The following is a 7,444-nucleotide window of genomic DNA, read 5'->3' as shown; positions in this document are numbered from 1 at the left end:
ATAATTTCTTAATGTCATCAAACATGTCAGTATTCTCATTTCCCCATCTTATACATTTTTTCATTTGAATTGAGCTCCAAATTAAGGTCCATATGTTGCAAAACCACTGAGTTATTTTTGTACCATGAATTCATAGATTTAACCATATTTTAGGTGCTTTAATTCAACACAGCTTTATCCTTATTGATACTCACTTTTCCCATCTTTGGTCAGTGGAAACTTTCACATTGTTCCTGAGCCCTGAGCCCCTGTATTTGGTGCGACGCTAGTGCTCTTTCATAGCTTCTCTTCTTTCTCATAAGACGAGCCATTGCAGGCTTATGCCGAACAGTTCCTGCCCCAGACCCGGACCCTTGTGAAAGGGCCCCAGAGAGCTCCCGTGGCCCTGCTATTACACAAGGACACAGTGAGAAGACAGCCATCTAGGAGCCAGGGAGGGGGCCTCACCGGACACTGAACCTGCCAGCGTCTTGATCTTGGACTTTCCAGCCTCCAGAATTGTGAGAAATAAATTTCTGTTGTTTATAAGCCACCTGGTTTATGGTATTGTGTTACGGCAGTCCAAACAGACTAAGACAACTATCTCACACATGAATCTTATACTCAAAACAGCTAGTTTTCTTCATGTTTCCAGAACATCCATGCTCCTTATCCTCTGCAGTTTTTATTCACTTTTTATGTAACAGTCTTAGCTAACATTTGCTGGACGCCCCAATTACATGCCACTGAATGTGCTATACTCTCTGTGCGTCATTATTTAGTCTTTACAATGCTGTGAGTTAGGTACAATTATTATCCTCACTTTAGAGGAAAAGTTAAGTTCTGAGAGGTTTTATAACTTCCTCAAGAGAACAGAACTGGTTGCTGACCTGGGATCGAACACAGTTTTAAAGTAGCACTTTTCTAACAGGATCATTTTGCCTCCCGCTGTCTGGAATTCCCTCCTGCATTGCTGCCTCTTGAAATCCTATTCCTTCTTCATGGTGTTACGGAAACGACAGGCCAGCCAAGAAACAAGCTACACTCAGAGGGATGGAGTACTCAGATGTATTACGCCGATGGGCTCAGAGGGGCTTCTGCTCCGAGGCTCTGAGCACCTCCAAGATGTCTGAATGAGGTTTTACAGGGTTAATTACAATCTTGGGTTATTCGGCCAACAGGCATAGAACAGCTTTAGCAGCATCATTATCACAAAAGTAGAGGCAGGGAGGCAGCAAACCAACTTTTCAAGGCTAGATATGTCTCTCTGAAAATCCAGCTGGCTAGCAAAAAAAAACATGAGCAAGGAATCAGCAAAACAACACTTATTAACTTAGATTTACGAGTTAGCCCAGCACAGCTTTTTCTTCACAATGGCCCGTCTCGGAAGATATCTCTTCCAAAAACACCTTTCTTTATTCCGAACTTCATGTCTCTTTTTGAACCTCTGCAGCACTTTGAGACTCTCTGGTGGCAGACTCATAGATTCTGAGAACAGAAAAAGCATCCTCTTAATTCTCTACCTAACATCACAATTATTTACGTCTTTGCCATACAAATCTACCTGTTAGCCCCTTAAGTACAGGAGTTATGTGTATCTTGCTCATCTTTGTATCCTCCATGGTATAGAAGGCAATGATACAGTAAGCATTCAATAAATATCTACTGCTGTGATTTAAATTATTTCAACAGCCTTCGATCCAGTCTACCTTGCAATCTCATTCTGTACATCACTGCCAGATTGTCCTTCTAGACCACATTTTTATTGCGCCATTTTCTACAAATGCTTTCTGTTTCCTGCTGCATTTCCTCATAATCTGGCTCATCCTTAAGCATTTTACTCAATTTAGAACAGATTTTTTTAAACTTTCACCCTCTTCTGTAGTCAGGCTGGTCTTGCGGGACCCCACATTGCACAGTCATTTGGGCCTTTCTGAAATGGCCCTCCCCGTCCCTTGGCCTCCCTACCTTGCGAGATCTACTTCAAGCACAGCCTTTCCCAGTCTTCTCTGACTACCTCACCATCTTCCATTGCTACATACTTTTAAGAAACAAGTTGTACCAAGCAGTTGTGAACTTAGTTTCTATTTGTATCATAAGTTGGTTTCATCTCATCAGCTGATTTGTGAATACAGGATACTGTCTTACTTACCTTTGTGTTGTTTGTGGTTTCATACGTGTTGAGGTCATAGCTAATAAATATTTATTGGACTAATTTTCTAATTATAATCTTTTACATGTTTTATCTTCACTTCAGATTCATCACTCACATGGCAGTGGTGTCTGAAGCTTTTAGCCTTAGGTTTCTCTGCTTCTTTTGCTCTGCTCCTGGTATATAAAAGTCTATAAACATAGTATTTAAAAACATTAGGGGAACATGTTGTTACACAGTCTGTCCTCATGTACACTTCATGCATTTTATAAAATTAAAACTCATCCTGCAACATTCTAAAACCATAAATCGTTTTTTTGCACAGTAGTTTCCTTTGAAATGGGGGCATACTTGCTGTTGCAAATTTATTTAACTGTAGAGATTAAAAAAAAAGAGAGGAAATATGCAATAGTACATTACTAAATCTCATCCAGAGCGCTGCCTCCCTGCCATCACAGATGAAGAAACGTGTCCCGAATGATGTCGAAAAGGGAAATGAAAACAAAATAAGGAAGTCTAGTGCCTTCTCCAGGTTTTAAAGCCATCATCTTTTAGCCTTGTGCACCCTGCAAGTTAGCTGCTTCAAGTTTCTCTGAGGAACTATCTGGTTTGATCTGAAAGAAACAGACTTTGAATTTTCGAATGATACTGATGCCAGTTTTATTCTCTGTTAATTTACCCAAGCGATTAGCTTTGTGCTGGGAATTTAATAACAGACATTATTTGCATAGTTAAAATAGCTCACTTGTTACTGACCCTTCTGCCCAAGAAGTACACAAAGGTGAGGTGAAGAGTGCCCTTAATAATGTATAGGAGACTAGAAAATTAATTAACTTTATATTAAAATTATCCAGTTTATACTCTCAGGAGAAAGAAAATAGCATTCTTGAATCACTGGGGAAAGTAGGCATGTTTTCACTGAAAATATACATTATTTCTAATACTTTCTGTATAGATTACCTGCTCGGTGCATTATTTGCTGGATTATTGGATCCCAGTAGACATCCCTCATTGTCCTGGGTGCCTCTCTGCCACTCGGCAATGTGCTCACAGAAGGAAGGTTAATTTTACCGAGAGATCAAAATAAGACATAACTAAAGCTTCCTGGGGTGCCAAAGATGAGACCATTCCCCCAACAAATACGTAACACCTGTTGGAACACACTTGATGTGTTACAATCGGTTACAAGGTAAGTCACAAGAAATTCGTTAGTAATAATAAAGTACCAAAATTTGTAAGTGATATTTAAAAATTAATTAGAGTAGATTCAGCTTATCTCAGTAATAACATCACTTTGGTGTATGTACATTCCACTATGCTTTCTGAGAGAGGAAAGAGTTTATGGAAAGCTACCAGAGACTAACATTATTTTGTGAGTTTAGAAATGTGTCACAAATGTGAACATCTGACTTCCCAATGGAGGTGGAGAAAAACCTGAGCTCAAGCATGTCTCAAAGTGGACATTACTTGTTTTTGTTACCTAGCTTCCATTTCCCTTTCTTGTGGCAATAGCATCCTGATTTTTAAATGGGGCCCCGCACCCCCCAACACACACTCGGGAGGTTAAGGGAGAAGCAACATTTCCCCTAGCTCCAGAGGTGGGCACAGGTCCCAAGGCTAGCCCATCATAGCTTTGCATCCTTCTGGCTACAGTGACTAGGAAAATTCTTTGGCCATGGGAATGAGCAAAAGAAGTTAAGCCAAGTCTACTGAGCTGTTGTAGAAATTGTATTGCCAAAGAATCTCCAAGCCTAGCAGTCTATTGCCTTTCTAGATTCCCAACTTGTACCAAATTAAAGTTGAGTAGTCAGTCTCCAGAAAGACATTTACACCGTGCCCACCTCTGGCATAGCCATGGAGAATAAGGACAAATAAGATCTTTTAGCAGGAAGGCCCCGGGTGATGGTGACAATAAGGAAGTTTCCCAGGGAACAAATCTGGGGGTTCACAATCAGCTGGCCAAGAAACTGACTCCACCACCAGGGAGGGAGTCTTCTGTATTTCTGCCTGGTTGGGTATGATGTCTGCTATGGATCAGTGACAACTGTGTACCATTTTTCATTCATTTGCTGCTTTCCGGGATTAGACTTTCCTTGTAGTTACCCTTTTGCTTCTTCTGCATCATTTTTTAGATAGATTAAATTATAGGTAACTTAAGTTTTAGGTTGTCAGGCCTCAAGGGTCCATATCCAAACTTGATGAGGAAGACTATACACACCAGCCAGAAATCCTGGTCTTAGAACAGAACACAGTAATCAGATAAGGCCCTGGGTTGTCTCATGGGGGCCGGGACATTGCTTACCACTTTTAATATTTGTATGAACACTCTTTAACAACAGCCATTCACCCCTTACTTCTTTTCCAACAGAATTCTAATTTTGTCTAGAGAACTGCTCTCTCGAGGGCCATGGGCTAAAATGAAGTCAGAGAGATAGCCTGGGACCAGATCATGCTTGTAGGCCACTTAAGAATTTTTGTACTATATTCTAAATTCACTAAAATATAAGCTCCATGAGGTCTTGGATTTTTGTCAGTGTCCCAGAACAGTGTCTAGCAGGTTAAGTAAATGAAAGTATAATGGGAGGGCTTTGCACAGGGAAGTGATATGATCTGTTATTCAGAGAACAGACTACAGTGTGGTTGCAGCAGAGCAGAGTGCGGCATGGAAACAGGAGAGCAGTAGGGCTGCTGCAGGATCCAGGGGAGAGATGATGGGGACCTACACTGGGGATCTGGGTCGTGGCTGATGTAAAGAAGTGGCCAGATTCACATATTTTAAAGACAGAGGGACAGAATTTTCTAATATGGACTGTAAGAGAAGCAGAGGAAACCAGAATAACAACAAAGTAATTGTTATTAAACATTGAGCAATGTTTAACTCAAAATCACATGGCTGGATGATAAAGCTTTAGTCACTAGACCTCTCTTTGATTCCTTGTTTTAAATTGCAGTAAAATATATATACATATATATATATAACATAAAATTCACCATTTTAACTATTTTTGAGTATACACTTAAGTGGCATTAAGTGCATTCATTATGTTGTGTAACTATTGCCACGATCTATTTCCAGGACATTTTAAAAAAAAAGATTGTGTTTTTTAGAGCAGTTTTAGGTTCACAGCAAAATTGAGCTGAAAGTACAGAGAATTCCAAAATACTCCTTGCCCCTACACACTCATAACCTCCACTTAGAAATTATTCCTTGTTCCAAACCGAAAATTTGTACCCACTAAGCAATAACTCGCCAGTCTCCCTCCTCCTAGCCCGTGGTAATAGCCCTAGCCTATTTATTTTCTGTCTCTGTGAATCTGTCTATTTAAAATCCTTCATGTAAGTGAAATCATTTGTCCTTTTGTGTTAGGCTTATTTCATTTATCATGTTTGCACTGTCCTCCTATATTGTATGTATCAATACTTCATTTCTTTTTAAAGCTGAATAATATTTCATTTCCTGTATATACCACATTTTATTTATCCATTCACCTGTTGATGTGCACTTGGGTAGTTTCTACCTTTTGGCTGTTGTGAATAATGGTGCTAAGAACACTGGTGAACCAGTACCTGTTTAAGTTCCTGCTTTCAATTCTTCTGGATATATATCTAGGAGTGAAATTCTAGATCATATGGTAGTTCTGTTTAACTTTATGTGGAACTATCAAACAAATAATTGCACCATTTTACATTCCCATCAGCATGTACCAGAGTTTCAGTTTCTCCAAATTCTTCCCACACTATTTTCTGCTTTTTTGTAATAGCCATCATAATGTGGTAGTTCTATGTTTAACTTTTTGTGGAACTATCAAACAAATAATTGCACCATTTTACATTCCCATCAGCATGTGCCAGAGTTTCAGTTTCTCCACATTCTTCCTGCACTATTTTCTGCTTTTTTGTAATAGCCATCATAAAAGGCGTGAAGTGGTCTCTCACTGTGGTTTCGATCTGTATTTCTCCAAGGCTGGTGATAAGCATATTTTCATGTGCTTATTGACCATTTGTGTATCTTCTTTGGGGAAATGTCTGTGCAAGTCCTTTGCCTATTTTTGCATTGGGTTGTTTGTTTTCTATTGTTGCTGAGTTGTAGTTCTTTATATTTTCTGGATATTTAATTTAATATATGATTTGCAGACATTTTCTCCCATTTTGTCGCTTGTCTTTTCACTCTCTTGAGTGACATTTTGATGCAGAAAAGTTTTTTTAACATGAATATACTTTTTTAAACTCTAAAAAATTGAAGTATAGTCAATGTACAATGTTGTGTCAATTTCTGGTGTACAGAACAATGCTTCAGTCATACATGAACATAAATATATTAATTTTCATATTGTTTTTCATTATAGGTTACTGCAAGATATTGAATATAGTTCCCTAAGCTATACAGAAGAAACTTGTTGTTTATCTGTTTTATTATATAATAGTTAGTATCTGCAAATCTTGAACTGCTAATTTATCCCTTCCCATCCTCTTTTCCCCCTGGTAACCATAAGTTTGTTTTCTATGTGTGTGAGTCTACTTCTGTTTTGTAAATAAGTTCATTCATGTCTTTTTTTTTTTTTTAAGATTCCACATATGAGTGATATCATATGGTATTTTTCTTTCTCTTTCTGGTTTGCTTCACTTAGAATGATGATCTCTAGGTCCATCCATATTGCTGCAAATGGCATTTTTAATTCTTTTTTATGGCTGAGTAGTATTCCACTGTATAAATACATCACAACTTCTTTATCCAGTCATCTGTCAATGGACATTTAGGTTGTTTCCATGTCTTGGCTATTGTATACAGTGCTGCTGTGAATATTGGGGTGCCTGTGTCTTTTTGCATTAGAGTTCCCTCTAGATATAAGCCCAGAAGTGGGATTGCTGGATCATATCATAAGTCTATCTTTAGTTTTTTGAGGAATCTCCTGGCTTCTCCATGAAATCAATTACAAGAAAAAAAAAAAGTATGTGTGTTTGGGGGGAGTGCAGGTTGGGGAGGTGACTGTCAAAAAATACAGCAGACTTAATAACAACCAAATTCAATGTGTAAAACTGTTTCAATACTAATTTGAGTAAACTGACAGTAAAAAGACACCTTTAAACAACTGGAGAAATTTTTAAATGGACTAGATATTAAATTATATTAAGAAATAATTATTAATTTTGTAGATGTGCTAATGGTATGATGGTTATACTAAAAAAATCCTCACTCAGAGATTTATAGTGAGATATTTATGAGTAAAGTGATATCTGGGATTTGCTTTAAAATGCTGAAAAAAAATGGAGGGATAGATGAAACAAAATTGGTAAATGTGCTGATTTACTATT

Source organism: Camelus ferus, chromosome 21 (genome assembly GCF_009834535.1).
Source record: "Camelus ferus isolate YT-003-E chromosome 21, BCGSAC_Cfer_1.0, whole genome shotgun sequence".
NCBI classification, from domain to species: Eukaryota; Metazoa; Chordata; class Mammalia; order Artiodactyla; family Camelidae; genus Camelus; species Camelus ferus.
This window is presented reverse-complemented; position numbering follows the sequence as displayed.